The following is a 17,420-nucleotide window of genomic DNA, read 5'->3' as shown; positions in this document are numbered from 1 at the left end:
TGGCTCATGGAACTCAGAAAAACACTTTACTCAACATTTACTGGTTTATATAAAGGATACAACTCAGGAACAGCCAGAGGAAGAGATGCGTAGGGCAAGGGTAGCGGATGGAGAATGCAGGGTCCCTCCCAGCACCTCAATATGTTCACTGCCCTGGAAACTCTCCGAACTCCATAGTTTAGGGGTTTTATGGAGACTCCAATCTGTAGGTATGATTGACTAAATCACTGACCTACGGTGATTAGGTCCATCTCCCACCTGTCTCCCCTCCCTGGAGGTCATGGGGTGGGGCTCTAATCACATGGTTGGTCCTCTGGCCACAGCCTCCATCCTCCAAGAATCATCTCATTAAAATAAACTCTAGCATGGTTAAAAGGGGCTTATTATGAATAACAAAAGGTGCTCCTGTCACCCCTTCACTCAAGAAATTCCAAGGGTTTTAGGAGCTCTGTGCCAAGAACCAGGGAGGAAGACAAAAATATATACTTCTTATTATATGATGATCATGCAGTCTCAGCATCTAGCATTGGGCCTTGCACAAAGGAGCCCCTCAATACTTGTTTGTTGAATAGATCCATGAAAGAAAGAAAGATCAGCAACAAAAAAAAAAGCAAACAACCTGATTACACAACGGACAGAGGATCTGAACAGACATTTTCCCAAAGAAGATATATAGATAGCCAACAGGCATATGAAAAGATGTTCAACATCACTAATTATTAAGGAAATGCAAATCAAATTTAAAAAATGAGATATCACCTTATGCCCATCAGAACGGCTTTTATAAAAGGACAAGAAATAACAAGTGTTGGAGAGGATGTGGAGAAAAGGGAACCCTCACACACAGCTGGTGGGAGTGCAAACTGGTACAGCCACTATGGAAAACAGTGTGGAGATTCCTCAAAAAGTTAAAAATAGAACTACCGTATGATCCAGCTACTCCACTACTGGGTATTTATCCAAAAACACAAAACACTAATTCAAAAAGATACATGCACCACTATGTTCATTGCAGCATTATTGACAATAGCCAAGACTTGGAAACAACTTAAGTGCCCATAAACGGAGGAATAGATAAAGAAGATATGGTGTGTATATATATATATGTAATGGAATACTACTCAGCTATAAAAAAATAAAATCTTGCCATTTGTGACAACATGGATGGACCTTGAGGGTACTATGCTAAGTGAGATAAATCAGATAAAGAAAGCCAAATACTGTATGGTTTCACTCATATGTGGAAGACAAAACAACAACGACAAACACAGAGACACAAAGAGTAGATTGGTGGTTACCAGAGGGAAAGGGGGTGAGAGGAGGGTGAAGGGGTAAAAGGGCACATTTGTACAGTGACAGATGGCAACTAGACCTCTGGTGGTAAACACAATGTAGTCTACACAGAAGCTGAAATATAATGATGTACACCTGAAATTTATATAATGTTATAATGTTACAAACCAATGTTACCTCATTTAAAAAAAATAATGGGTCAGAATCCCTAATGATAGAGAATCTATTGTTCCTCTGGTGATTCATGTCCAACAAATATGTCAAAGAATGGCTGCAAATCTGTGTAACACTGAGCAAGTAATTTACCCGCCTCATAGAAGAGTTGTGAGAATTCAATGAAACAATGTCTAGAATGGTGTTTGGCACACAGTAGGCTCCTTGTAAATAGAAGCGATCACGACTACAACTTCCCTTGTAATCATTACTGTTACTACTTCTGCTACTATGACTTAGGTTGCACCTGATAAGGCTAGCAGTTTCTCCCGAGTATGGCCAATGGCCTTATCTTTAATGATGGAATTCTATGGGTCAGCGTGTCTCAACCTTTCTAAACCCATACCCTTCTTTTGACAATCACAAAAATCTCAAATTGACCTCCAGTTGAAAATCCCTGCCAAGAAGATATTGTCTAGGTTTCTTACAATGTTTAATTTATGAGAATAATATTTTTTCCTGAACATAAAATTATAATGTTAAAGGTTTTTTAAAATTATATGTAACCCAAATATAATTGGTGATAAAAGATAAGCTGAGGCATATTAAAAATTTTAAGAGTTAATTTGAGCAAAAATTGATTCTAATTGGGCAGCGCCAAACTGGAAGCAGTCAGGAGAGCTCCACTGATAGGAGCTAGAGGAGAGACTTTTACAGAGAAGAGGCGGAAGCAAAGCAAGGGAATTATTTGATTGGCTATAGCTTAGCTGGCTGCATTATTTGGGAAAGTCTAGTTGGCTGTTGGTGACTGGTTGTCCTCAGGCCTCAACTTCTTAACCTTGAGGCATTTACAGGCTTAGGTGTTGGTTTGCTCACGCAGGTAGGCTGCTAAGGTATTAGAGCCACCTCAGTCTAATGGCCTCCTGGTTTAATTAACTTAATACTAGTTTTTTTTGCCCCTGCCCTAAGGCTATTCTCTACACATCTGACATGAAAGAATAGGAAAAAGGAAAAAAAGAAGAAGAAAAAGAAAAGGAGAAGTAGGAAGAGAAACAAAGGTATAAAAATCTCCATCAAAAATATTGAAGAGAAGGAGGTTTTATTGAAGTTTTCTTAAGTACTGCTGAGGCATTTATAACTAACCTCACACCAGAAGGCGAAGTAATATCTTGTTTAAACCTTGCCCAGTTTCCCTCAGAGTTTCCCTTTCTACAGGAATCCCAAAATCTCCCTTCACATAGATTCTTCCTTACTTGGATGACAGCATTCTTCCCCTGTTTACTCCAAATTATCCCAGAGTCTGCTCCTCTGTTTTCACAAAGAACAACTTCGCCTCCTCTCAGCTTCCCTAGTTCTCCTCACCTGTCATATGACTTGGCTCAACAAAGGACAGGAAGTTAGACCCTAACTGAAGGTTTCAAAATTGAGGCCTTATAATAGCTATTTAGCCAAGAATTGTGACAGCAATGACAGCAAGCAAATAAATTAGTCCACAAAAGAGTCTCAGAAGGCCAACAGAATTTTAAACCCTCATCTCCATGTACAGTTGTGTTACCATTTCTGTTTTGTTCCCTGATTTATCCCAACTTCATATAAGAGTACCTGGCCTGAATATTTATCGAATAAATAAATTAGTTTGAGAGTTAACATTTCAAGTAAAACCAAATATTATTAGATTATCTTTTCTACTTTTTTCTCTTAAATATTCTGTATGAGACAAACAGCCACACATACCTCCATAGGGAAAGATACAATTTTCTGTCATTAATTTTTTATTATGTCACCTTAGGTCAAACATCACAGAAAATTATATTGAACTCTTGACCAATCTATCTATGTTTTCCATTGGAATATTGGTCCAACTAAGAAATAACATCAAGGAAAAATTTTTTGGCAGGAAAATGTCCCCTCTAAATTCTTGTGTGTTTTGTTTTGATTTTTCCTTAGCGACTGGAGGCCAGTTTCAATCCAGTGAAGCACAGATTCCAAATTTTCAATCTGGTTTTCTTGAGGACTGACTGAGTGCCAAGAATGAAGCAATGACACAACATCACTACCAAGACACACACACACACCCACACACCAGAGTCACACCAGGGCATATTCTGGTGACTTGCAAACTTCTGCCCCCTAATATTTAGTCCCCAACTCATACTTTTTAATTTCAGATGGATCTACTCCCTCTCTCCCTAGCCAATTCTCATGAAATTTTTTTGTCTGATACACTGGTCAGTGTATTCCAAACCCTAAAAGAAACCATAATGGAATCATCTATTGACTGAAGATAATAGGTGTCCTCTACTTAGCCTTTCTTGTTTCCTTTTAAAACTTGGATTTTAATATGCTTGGGAGTGGATCAAAGACTATAAATGTAATTGTTGAAGAAATAATCATTTTGTTTTAGCCTAGTAAAAAAGTAGCTAAATATTTTTTGGCAACCCCCAAAGAATCACATGTTTAATATAGTGGAGGGGCAGTGCCCTCAAAGAAAAAGTGACATGCTGCACAGCCAAGAGAGCAGACGTCCATGAGAAGTAACATGAGCACCAGACTTGGATGAGGCCCAGCTCTGCTAGGAGACTGGGGGCAACTCACTTAATCTGAGCCTTAGCTTCTTCAGCTGGGACCAGAGCTATTAATACCTGTATTTTGTGACTCTCCTTACTTAAGGTTAACTGTAACTGTTGTTCCAGAATAATCTTTTCCTGTTATAGCCAAGTTCACTATCATTGACAGAGATATTCACCTGGTTATTTTGGCTTCTCTAATCCTGCTGGTGAGAACACCTCCAAGGGAGTTTTCCGTCAGGAGCCGACAATGGCATTTAAGGTCACTTGTGCTCTTGGTAGAGGAGAATTTGAAAGGAGACCAGGACCTAATCACCAATAATATATATATTTTTTATTTGGACCTAGTAACTTCCCTGATAATGGTATTTAGCTCATATTTGTTATGTCCTTATTAAATGCCAAGCCCTTTTTATGCATTACCTTATTTAATTCTTACAGGAATCCTTTGTGATAGAGTATCAGGGTGTTTGACTATAAGGTACAGGAAAAAAAAAACCAACCTCCAACTGACTAAAACAACAAGGGCATTTGTTGGCTCACATAACTGGTAGTCTAGACAGAGGGCAGGCTCAGGGTTGGTTGATGAATCCAGTGGCTCCACATTGTCCCCAGGTCCCCAGGTTCTGTCTCTGTCCTGATATCCAGGGTTAGATTCCTCCTAAAACCAATTTCCCTCTGTAGGATGGCCATAAGCAGGAAACCTTCCTTATACCCAGCAAAGGTGAGAGTGCTCGAACAATGAAAAAGGGAAAAAAATTGCCTTCTCTTCCTTATGATTGGCCTACATTTAGTCAGCTGCTTATCTCTGAAATAGTAGCTATTGAGGGTAGAGGTGTGGGGGAGAAGGAATACTATTGCATAATTAACTAAGGCTCATCTTCCTGAATCCAGAGGATTAGGATTATCTTGATTGATTTGGATGAATTAGAATTTACTCCTGGAGCTGGGGCCATTCTCTAACCCACATCGCCTATTATACAATAGAAGAGGAATAGATCAAATTTGAGGGAACCAACTACAATATGTACTACGGTAAATACTGCTAATCCTCAATTTACAGGTAAGAAAACTGAAGCCTAGGGAGGGAGGTGAGGTAATTTGCCCAATATCATAATTGAACCTGGGCTATCTACCTCTATTCTTACAATTCAATTATCTCCTGTATGCATTTCTTGAAAGTTTATGACATGTAAGAGGAATTCCAAGATAAGAGGAAGGCTTGTAAGGGAAAGACCACAGCATTAGGCAACAAGAGATCAAGATTCCAATCCTGCCTCTCCCACTTACTAGCTGTGTGACATCTTTGAAAATGAGAATAATAAAACCTACTTACTGGAGTAGAAGCAAATATTCCAATAAAAACCATGCAGAAGAGAAGCATCACGTGGGAGCTTGTTTGAAATGTGAATTCTCCACCCCACCGGAGACCCACTTGATCAGAAACTCTGGGGGTGGGGCCCAGCAACATGAACTGTAACAAGGCCTGCAGGTGATTCTGATGCTGGCTGAAATTTGAGAACGACTGGTCTAACTCATTGCTTGGTGCATAAGCTTTTATTTGTTGTTATTGTTCTAAAGACAATGAGCAAATTGACTTCTATCTCCAAGAGTTCACAATCTAGAGAAAGACAAAAGTTCTTTAATACAGGACCATACTGATTTATAAATGCTCTAATGCAGATTCCGTGTGCTTTGAAAGCTTGTAAGGGGTTGAATTTATTTCTAACAAGATGAATCTTAGAAGGCTTGATAGATTACAGAAGAAATGGAAAGGGGGAAAAATAGCTATGAACTGTAAAGCAGCACAGAAAACTACTAAACTTCCAGTGGTCACTGCAACATGGTATCTAGAAAGTTAACTTAAAATATATCAATACAAAGGTGGGGCCAGGGCAGGTGTAGACTGAAAGATTCCAGAGGGAAATTGTGGGCACACCCTGGTTAAGAAGCACTGGACTAAATGGTCTCTAATCTGTGACTGAGGATTAAAGAATTACCAAATGTAAAATACGTTAATACACTATGAAAGCATGTAAATGTTATTAAAAATCTATAAGCCAATCTCTGGGTTTTTTTTCCCTGAACATCTCTGACAGTGCTCCAGTGCCTGAACACACAATTAACCAAAGGGAAACATCTGTAATATGTAGCAACTAAAATGTCACCTTCCCTGTGTGGATCACGGAGTCCTTGGCAATTACTTCCATACCAGATTAGTGAGTATTGTTCTCATTTTCCAGATGGATAAACAGAGGATAAAGGCCTTGTTCAGTGTCACACATTTCGGTCACTAAATGAGACACAATGGATGTCAGTCTTCTCACGCCCTCAACAATAAAGAGCTTTGAAGCTCTTGCGGTCAACAAGAACTTTTGGAAAGATTACACTGGCTGAAAAGATGTATATATGGATGATATCCACAAGTAGGAGGAAAATCAACTTGAAGCTGAGTGTCCAACCTCGCTGATTCTCAGCAGCAGAGACAGGAGAAAAGTCAAGTTCTAACAAAGAAAGGTCTGAAAGAAAATAAATTAAATATAGCTAATTATCAGATGCTCTTTTTACAGGGTAAAATAAGGGCAAAATTACTCTAAGTAGTAATTCTTATCTCTTGATTAATTCATTGAGTCATTCATTCATTCAGTACTTATTGATTGCCTTTTATATGCCAAGCACTCATCTCTGTACTGGAAATGTAAAATGACCAAAGCAGATAATAATAACAATAATAGCTAATATATCAGGTACTAATATATTAATAATAATTGTTGAATAAAATGTCAAAACTGAGTGTGAACTAGCATTCTTTTGGGGGCTGCATTTATTGGCTATAACACAGATAATCCACTTTGAAATTCTCCAGCTTTGGGGATCTCTACCAGAAGAAGCTGTTGTTGGGCCTGTCTCTTATTGGTGATTCATCTACCAGTGAGAATCGCATGATGCTCACTGTCCTTGGAAAGCCAACCGGAACTGAGAGCATTGTGACTTTTTCACTGTGATTTTTAAGTTACTAGAACCAACTCTTCTAATTTTACTTCTTTGTTTTCTACTTCCTCAAATACTGGAAGGGATATGCAAAATAAAACAAATGCCAGCTTAATATTGTTTTAACACAAAACAACAGTGCTCTTTCAACTGTGCTTGAGATGGAATAAAACACAAACATATTTGAGATTAACTTTCAATGGTAATTCATTCCATATATGATTTTTAAGAGTAAATAAATGCTTTGGGGGCTTTAACAAACATCTTTTCATCTTTTTAAATGTCAATTTAGTCACACTGATGATGCTCTCAGATGTTAGGAAATCTTTTGAGAAAGAAAGTGGGAGGGGAGAGTGTGTGGTGGGGTGAGGGGGAGTAGAGTGATGCAATATTTCTGTGTCATGTGATTTCACAATTTGTTTTTCAATCTGTTTGCACTTCCAAAAAGGAAGACTCTCATATGTCAACAAGCTCGTGAACTGAAGCTTAAAATACTAGAAAAAAACCATAGAGTTTCAAATATACGACATATATGGATTCATATTCTTTGATGGGATGCTGGCTGGCATTCATGTCTCATCTTCTGAGAAATGTGAATTTTTCCCTGACAGATTTACTAGCTTGCTTCATCTGAACACACGACCCATAAACAATGCCTAATAAGAAAACTTTCTGTCTTCTCCAAGGTCAAAGTTGGAACAAGTAGAGGGAATTCAGTTTTCCTTACTCAACGGTATTCATCATTCTTACAGTCAGCGTGCTCACGAAGAATGCAAACCTCTTACGGTTGGTACAAAGAAGTAGCAGATGTTCAGAGCTAAAATATAAACTGACGAAATTGGAAAGATGTAAAAATATAGTTATTAACCTCTTACAGTCCCAGATTTAAAGTTTAAATTCTGTGCTCTCATTGTTAAGAAAAAGTCAATGTCACTGTCAACAAGAAAAGAGATTCTTATTCTTTCATGTTCCACTAGTCCGAGCACCTATGAGAATTTCTGCTGGTGCTTAGCCGTTAACCTATTCACGCTTTCCAAGGTTCTGTGTGTTTTCCACCCTCTGTTAAGAATTTCTGGTACAGTATAGATGACTCAGTGATAATAGGTAAGTGAGGAGGAAAGAAAAAAATTAAAGTTCCGAAATGGCATTAAAAATAGCAGCAATAAAACATAATTGTCTGGAAATGACAGCCTTGGAGGCAGGTTGGTCAAATAGCATGCGTACTTGGTTTGGAGTCAGGAGATGGTTCCAATTTGTCTCTAGTGAGCATTTATTTGGTAAACTTTAACCAGTTAACTTTTCTGTGACTTTTCATTTTTAAAGTAAGGCTAAAAGAAAATGAAGACAATTTATTTTTAAAAGTAAGTTTTCCATTAGATATAAAGTCACATGAATAGATTATATGGAAATAAAATGCAAATTAAGTGTTTTGTTGCCAGATCCATGAGACAATCTTCATTATCATAATTGTAGAATCCTTCACTACATATTCCATCAATATTCTTAGATTTTTCTCATCTTTACTATACCACATTGTAGTAATGAGTACCACAAACCTGTTTATTTACTTCAAGTCATAGTCAACTTTTCCATATAGATTAAGAATTATTCTCCCGTACAGCTGGGGCCTTATCATGGTGTTTTAAGTCCCATGCATTTAACACTTCTTTGTAGAAAAAGAATGCCACCACACTAGAATTTCGATGATATGATGAATCACATGTCAGTAGCAACTTACTATATGAAGTTTTAAGCATGTTAGAGCAGATGTGGTACTAAAAATGAAATCTCATGTGCCCTAAAATTCTTCTAATCCCCAAGGCTATCATTTTTTTTTTCCTTTTTTTATGAGAAGATCAGCCCTATGCTAATATCTGCCAATCCTCCCCTTTTTTTGCTGAGGAAGACTGGCCCTGGGCTAATGTCCGTATCCATCTTCCTCCACTTTATATGAGACGCCACCACAGCATGGCCTGACAAGTGGTGTGTCAGTGCGTGCCCAGGATCCGAGCCCACGAACCCCGGGCCTCCGCAGTAGAGCTCACGCACTTAACCGCTTGCGCCACCGGGCCAGCCCCAAGGCCATCATTTTTTTTTTTTTTTTTGAGGAAGATCAGCCCTGAGCTAACGTCCATGCTAATCCTCCTCTTTTTTTTTTTTTACTAGCCCTGAGCTAACATCTGTTGCCAATCCTCCTCCTTTTTTTTTTTCTTTTTTTTTCCCCAAAGCCCCAGTAGATAGTTGTATGTCAAAGTTGCACATCCTTCTAGTTGCTGTACGTGGGACGTGGCCTCAGCATGGCCGGAGAAGTGGTTTGTCGGTGCGTGCCTGGGATCCGAACCCTGGTCGCCAGTATCGGAGCGCTCGCACTTAACTGCTAAGCCACGGGGCCGCCCAAGGCCATCATTTTTAAATAAATGTTGCATGTGTTTTTTTTCCAATCTTGCTAGTGTAAAAGTATTAATATGCTTTGTAAAGTGCACAACTCATTACCAGGTAGTAATTCAAGCAAAGGAGGAACTCTGGCTGGATCAGCGATTTGTCAGCAAGGCCTGAATCACAGGAGGTTGGTCTCTGGTGTATCCTCTTGGTCCAGAAAGTAGGAGGTGGTGGTCCAGTGAGCCAGGAATTGCCTGGCAGCATCATCATCCTGGCTGTTGCTTGGGGTAGGTTGCATTTTTTGGCTTTTGCTCCTGAACCAAAAGTTCGAGTGTGAAAACCAAGACTGAAGCCTCTTCTCGGCTGAAGCCAGGACACCCCCAGTTCAGCCAGAAGTTAGTTCAAGGGTGGAGTGGCCCAGCATTCCAGGAGTGGCACATGTCAGCAGGAGGCGTGCCAGGGCTGTGTCCCAACTGCAGAGCTGGGCTTGGCATTCTTCCTTCACTTCATTAATATACTGGATTTCTGGGTGACCGGGCAGAGACAACGTTGAGATAGAATCAAGGTGTGACTTTCATGCTAAGTCTATCATCTCGGCTTTGGGAGGCACGCATTGGAGAAGAGTCAGGCTGTGGCCTGTAGATTTCAGACCTCCTTCTCCACCGTGCACCTGAAAGCTTCTCCTGCACCCTTTTGTTGCATCTTTCTTAAGAGTAAAGAGTTTCTCTTTCTCCCTTGCTCCTTTTGCATAACCACGACAGCAATTCTCATCGCTGACTGAATCAGAAGGAAGGAAACACTTCCCGACCTACCCTTCTGACATGACCTGTCCCCTTAGAATGCTGGCTTTGATGTTCTCTTTCATAAAAATAATTTTTAAAAAATGACAACGTAGATTATACTTATGAGGGAAAAAAATCAGAACAGCACAGAGTTGTGTAAATTGAAGGTAGAAGTCTACCTTGCTGACTGACTGCACCCCTGCTCTCTGATGGTAATTACTGGTAACATTTTGGTGTAGTTTTCTGGAACTTTCTCTAAACACATGCAAACGTATATGGACATAGGTGTTTCCAGGAGTTTGTGTTTTTTTGGTTTTGTTTTGTTTTTACAAAAATGGGGTCTCATTGTTCTCTTTATCTGCTAAAATATGGTGTGTGGATGGCAGTTGGAGGGGGTGCAGATGCATTTGCCTTCCTCCTCTCCCTCTCAGGCTTGCCCTGTGCGCTGGCTCCTGGTCATCTCACAAAAGAGGAGAGCTTTCTGGTGTGGCATCCAGGACCTGGGCCATGCAGCAGAGGAATGGCCATTGACACAAAGAACATTTAGTTTTCAAATATAAGTCCAACACAAGTCTCAGATACTTGTGTTTCAGGGCCTAGCACAGTCCAGCATCAGATTGATTTTAACCAGCAAGTGGGAACATGGGAATGAATTTGTGATACATGATTCAGCTGAAAATGTCAATGATCTGAATGCAATGAATAGAATGAAACTTCCCAGTGGCTAAAATTTTACAGTTCACTTTTGCACTGCTTTTAGCGCAAAAGGCAATTATGATGTATGTGCAAAATGGTAGCCTGATTAGTGGTACACACACACACACAGATATAGTGCTTTTCACACACCTTAATTGCTTTTCTGCTAAGGAAAGTGTAATTTCAAATCAAAAAAGTGTAGCATTCCCTTACATGTTAGTTCCATTTCATTAACAGGTAATATATCCTGAATATTGTTGAAAAGCAACTAAAAGACATGTATTTATAGGGAAATTTGAGGTTAAGACACTGTTCTCATAGAAGACAATTATTGAAAAATTACCATTCACACTCACAAACACACATACCTCTCCCTGTACAGAAATATTATGAGTTACTGTTTTGAAATAATGTCTGAGGGTTTTTTTTCTTACATTTCCTTTGGTTGCCCACATCAACCAGTAGGTTAGGGGAAAATATTGCCTCAGAAAGAGACAGGATACAGATTAAAGAAGTAAATTAAAGTACTCAATAGCTTTTCTGAAGGCTAAAGTAGATACAATCGTCTTGAAAGCCAACAATTACAAGAAGAAAGGATGTTTTAAGCCCCACAACTTAGAGTCTGAAGGAGCCAGAGCACCAGAGCTTCTATCATAAGCCACAGAGAGGGTACAGTGGCTAGTTTTCCCAACACTAAGATAAGAGATAAAAGTTTCTCCAGCTGGGAGGAGGTAGAGATTCAAAGAGAGACCTGGTTAGTGCCCACATGCTGCCTGGGTCCCTGAGAGGGGGCAATAGAAACCCCATAAAGTCTTAGGAAGGCTGGAGATGGAGAATGTGGGGAGTTTTGTGTCTATTCTCAGAGAATAGCCAGAGACTCCAAGACTTTCAGAGAAATGTCTTGTCCAGCAAGGCAACACAGCACATTGGATGAGGGAGGCGAGAAGAACCGAGGGGAGCCTCACCCCACACCTGGTAGGAGAGTACCCATCAGATGCCACAGCTCTCAGGAGGGGCACTGGGGTGGCTGAGAGTAGCCAGGGGACCCAATGGAGCTGGGGTAGAATGAGGAGGATACAGAATGCCTGGGCATGATGTCTACAGTACATAGACTGTGAGCATCAGCAGTGGAGGCCAGCGGGGCCAAGCAGATAGGGTTCTACTTCAACCAAGGCCAGCAAGCACAAAGGATGATGGAAGACCAAGGGGCCCACTCCCACCTGATATCAGTATGATATACATCCCCACTCTCCTTTTCCCTTAGCTGTCTCATCCCCAGAAAAGGGGATGGGAGAAGACAGAGAAAAAGCAATCCTCCATTAAGTAAGAATCACTCAAAAGAAAACGAGTTTTGAATTAGCAAAATGCAGTTTTCCGCTGGCAGTGGAATTAATAAGGCTTTTGAACTAGGCTAAGATCAGTGACAGATAAACAAACTACATGCTAAGATACCTGAATCTGGGTCTGGAATTTTCATGCCCATTATGTATACACACACGCATACATGCACGACTAAACAAGAATTTGTGTCTGTCTTTTTACATAATATCATAGCCCTGGAGGCAAACAGACCTGGGCTTAAATCTTGTCTCATCCACTTAATAGCTGGATGACTTTGGGCAAATGATCCAAGATTCTGCTTCTGTAAACTAGGAATAATAGTGTCTTGTAGGCTTGTTGTGAAGATTAAATGAGATACAGAGGTTACCCTAAGAACTGGCATATGGTAAACCCTTAATAAATGTTATCACAATCATGATAATAATAATAATCATTGTGCATTTGCTCATTTTGACTGTGAGTCTGAACTTTTGATTGGCAGGATTTAATCACCTGTTGTACACATAGCATGGCACACCCAGCTACCAGTATTGTAAATGCTTAGAGGCTAAGGGGACATTCACACACAGGTCTTTAATGACAGTATTTCAGGTACACCCCTTTTTACATGTTTCTTCATGTTTGTTTGTTTAATTTTGAGAGTTTGCTCTCAGGGAAGGATATGTGCATCTAGATTTGAGAAAATCTGACATAAAATTTCTTTTGAGCCAAGATAGAAATCTAAATTTTAAACCAGGAAAGTCTGTCCCCCAGCCCCACCCCCATCACTTAGGTGGAAGTATGGTGGGTGGGTGGGTGGCCCAAAGGGTCACGTTGGTTTCCTCTTTGCGGAGCTCATCAGAGGCACATCGCCCTTGAGCCTCACCCAAGCACTCACTGAAGAGCACTACTCCATGCAGGGCATCCCAAAGGCTCTTGTAGGAGGTTCAGTCATGTAGTGGTTTCATTAATGTATTGCCTTTATACAGTAACTTGGTATTTACTGTATTTCAACATTGTGATGTGGTGGCAATATCTACAGCAATGTCTCCGGGGCTGCTTTCTGATCCAGAGATTTCACTAGACAAAGCATTCAAGATGCCTTGCTACACTTCTGGCTTAAGCATCCTACACCTCTTATTCAAGGGTGGGTGGGCCATCCTAGTTCCACCCCCTAAAGCTATCAAAGTGCAAAGCCTGCAGAAGTCCCGCCCCACGTAATAAGACAACACAGCCGCAGGGGCTACTAGTCCGTGCTGTAGTTGGCAGCAGACGCATAATAGAGTCTTTGCTTGATCTCTGGGTGGCCTCAGATAAAGCATCTAATCCTTTGACTCAGTTAACTTATCTATAAAAGGGGGATAATATTGTGCCAGTTTGCCTCAAAGGGGTATTATGTAAAGCTAGAGATTACACTGTTGAAGGGCAAAGCACTATGCAAATGATGTGATTAGCATTAACCAGCACTCATTTTATTCATATGGTGAATCCGTTTGTTTATTGTTTACTATGGCCATTCCCTACGTTATTATAAAGTGTGGATAACCACATTTTCACTGTGGGCCTCTAGATTTTATTCAAGATAGACATATAATTCATTTGGGTCTCTGAGTCTCTCTCCTAGATCCTGAAAAAAGACAACCTTGTCCGTTAGAAAGGAGATTTTCTCCTACAAAGTGTCCAGTTTAGAGGCAAAGGCTTGGCTAGACGAGAGGACAAGTCTAAGTGGCCAGATGGTCAGCTGAATTAGGCCTGCCCTCACACACAGACCTTTTCCTTCTGACTATATTGTGGAAAAGTAGTACGTAGATCAACATTTGGCAAGCACTTTAATAAGCAGAGCTGTGTTTCCTTACAATTATTAATAAGAATAAATGTTCCTTGGCATATATATATGTTATTAGAGTACCCAGAAGCTCCTGTATTCTGAACTCATCTAAAACTGTTGGTGAGGGCCGGCCCCGTGGCTTAGCAGTTAGTGCTCGTGCTCCGCTACTGGCGGCCCGGGTTCGGATCCTGGGCGCGCACCGATGCACCGCTTCTTCGGCCATGCTGAGGCCGTGTCCCACATACAGCAACTAGAAGGATGTGCAACTATGACGTACAACTATCTACTGGGGCTTTGGGGGAAAAAAAAGGAGGAGGATTGGCAATAGATGTTAGCTCAGAGCCAGTCTTCCTCAGCAAAAAGAGGAGGATTAGCACGGATGTTAGCTCAGGGCTGATCTTCCTCACAAAAAAAAAATTAAAAAAAAAAAACTGTTGGTGAGTCATCCTTCAGTCACACTTATGAAAACATATGTTGTGTACACTTGTGGAATAAACATATACAAAGTTGCAAATGATCATTTTTAACTCTAAAGGCAACTCTGACATTTGAAGCCATGGGAAAGAGTCTGTTTTCTCACTATTACTCAAGTTTCCTTAGGGTCCCTGGAATTACTGAGGAGATTTAAAACAAACCCTGGTCTACTGGGACAAATGCCAGCTTTGTACTTTGGTCTGACTGTGGAAAATCCCAGAGTAGATCTAGGAATATCTTAGTTTGGGACAAGTGATTAGATCATCACCATCCCTTCGATGGTAGAACCCTCCCTTCAATGCTGTTTTTTTCTCACAGAGGGCTGGTGGGAAGGCCTTCCTCACCTCAACGTTGCCCTCACTGACTTCAGAGCCGAGAGGGAAGACGGCCTAAGAAGGCCCAGAGGGGTCCAGGCCTGCCTGGCTTCACAGGGCACCCAGCAAGGTCATTTCATGGGGCTTATTCAATGGACAGAACATAGTCAAGGACAGTCCTCTTAGGCCCTGGAATTCCTCTCTTGACCTTGTTTCCTAAAGTCGATTACACACCCCTGCAGGTGGGGGTCCATGGGTATTTCTATATTTCATGGGCTAAACCTTCAGAGATTCTGCTTCATAATTGGAACTCAGGGCAGGGAGCCAGGTTTCTTCTTCCTTGGAGATAGAGATGACATGAACTGTGTCATTATTCCTTATTTATCTAATTAAGAGGGAATATACTTTATATTCTTCTACTTTTCTCAAATAACTGCCTTCAAGGATGGTTCATGTATTATAGCGACTGCCACCCCTCGCACTCCGGTGTTGCCACAATTATGTTACTGGAATCTTTACCAGGCACTTGCCTTTTCACTGACTTTTGCTTAGAATTGGTGAAGCATAATAAGTACTTTGGAAAACTTTTCCAAACTAGAAGATAAACTCATTTATTTATTCAACAAACACAATAGACTATATTCATTGTTGAATTGTATTCATTCCTAATAAACTCACTGAAATAGGCTAAAATAACCACATTCTGAATATTCTTTGATAAAATAGACACCTGAAGCATATCATAAGGGAAAGAGAGCTGGTCTTGGAATCCAGGCCTACCTCTACCAATCCTAGATGTGAACTTCCTGGTAAAATATCTAACTTTTCTCAGCCACAGCCTCTCTATAAAAATGAAAAGTGTATAAAAATGAAATAAGGCAAAATAGCATTATGATTAAGATCTCACGTTTTGCAGTTGGACAAGGGCTGGATTCCAACCCAGCTCCATTTCTCTGCTTATTAGCTGAGTACCCTTGGGCAAGTTACTTAAACTTCCTATTTCTTAGTTTTCTTATCGAAAATAGGAATAATAACACCTCACCTCACAAAGTTGTTTTTACAAGAATTAAATAAAACAATGTCTATAGAACTCAGTCAGCATATGGCTAATAACAAGTCAATAAACTATGGTTTTTAAAAAAAGGAATCCTAAAAGAACTTTTGGGATCATAAGGTATAAACCCCTTGATTTTTAAAATGAGAAATGGGAGGCCCAGAAGTTAAGATTCTCGCCCAAGGTCACTGAACCAAGGTGTTTGTGATGTATATTCCCAAAGCTTTATTTGTTCTGTGATCTTGACAAAATATTACATCTTTGTGACCTTGTCAGTAGTTTAATTAAGTTCAATAATAATGACAAGAGGATATAAGCTTTCATTTACTGAGGGAATTTTTTTTTAACATGCCTGGCATTGTGCTAAACCTTTTATAGGCATCATCTCTTTTCATCCTGCCTACAAGCCCATGAAATAGTCATTCTAATCTCCATTCCACAGAGGAAACTCAGGCTTCGAGAAGCTCAGTCACTAGCCCAGGCTCACACTGTTATAAAGCGAACTTGGGTTTCAAACTGAAGTTAGTCTGACTCTAAGTGCCAAGGCAGTATCAATACGGACAAGCTAATAACAAAGAATCAGTATCAGGCAGTTTTTTAAACATCAGATGCTATATATACTTAGTTAAATTTTTAATCATTTTATACGCCTAAGCATCTCTCTGGGTATGGATAGTTCAAGTATATTAGATGCCATGTCTGGTCCATACTACTCATTTTGCTTTCCTGGGCTCTCACCATCTCGCACATTTTCACGTTTCCACGTTTTATTTGATTGGTAGCTTTTCCCCTCCTTTGAACAACTGGATAGTCATGCTTCCCCGTAACCTTGGTGAGTCAGTTCAACCTCTAATTACTTCAGTCTCCTTCCCTGCAAGAAAAGCTGCCACAATACAAGAACCACTCTCATGTTTTGCATCATCTCACACGCACACACGGATAAGGAGGATATAACTCTCCCAAAGAAGGAGAACAATTGGGAACAGCTGGCACAACAACTTCTAAAGACCCAGTCCCACTCCGTCTTGAAAAATCAGCCTCAAACTGCCCCTAACTCACAGTTACCCACCTGTATCAGAACTCTCTCACTGGCTAGCTACACTTAATGGCATAATACCTGCTATGGACTTTCAGCATAGATGTAATCACTGCAATTAATATTTTGTAAGACCAATGAAGTATCATTTGTACCTCAGGACAACCAGCTACGGCACACCTGTTCTTTGGTAACCCCACATCAAATTATTACCAAACATGTCTCCGGTCTTCAGAATAATTTAGTTATTAGAAAAGGTGCTTGAACAAAATAGCAAAGATTTGTTTGTCTTTTACTAACAAAAGGCAAATCAGAACGGTTAATGTCATTTCTCCCCAGTCACCCAGCATTCAAAGCTACAACTGTAGTCACGTTATAATAATCTTAGACCCTTCAAGTGTGACGACTCGAAGCATAATTTTCAACACGTTTTATTAATCCATTCTTCCTGTGCTTCCTTTAAAATATCGGAAACTATAAAAAGATCAGCGTGTTACTCCCTTTCCAGGAAAAGGGAAAAAAAAAAAAAGAAA

The 17,420-nt window shown here is 40.1% G+C and overlaps 1 long non-coding RNA gene across 1 annotated transcript in view; it reads left to right on the top strand.

Moving 5' to 3' along the window:
- Window positions 1–17,420, top strand: part of LOC131396712 (uncharacterized) — a 59,447-nt gene that overhangs the window by 3,396 nt on the left and 38,631 nt on the right. The window contains exon 4 of the long non-coding RNA XR_009216674.1: window positions 7,691–7,790. This is a non-coding gene — a long non-coding RNA (uncharacterized LOC131396712). The remainder of the gene's footprint in view (window positions 1–7,690; window positions 7,791–17,420) is intronic.

The sequence above is a fragment of the Diceros bicornis genome, chromosome 1 (assembly GCF_020826845.1).
Source record: "Diceros bicornis minor isolate mBicDic1 chromosome 1, mDicBic1.mat.cur, whole genome shotgun sequence".
Lineage (NCBI taxonomy): Eukaryota > Metazoa > Chordata > Mammalia > Perissodactyla > Rhinocerotidae > Diceros > Diceros bicornis.
This window is presented reverse-complemented; position numbering and strand designations above follow the sequence as displayed.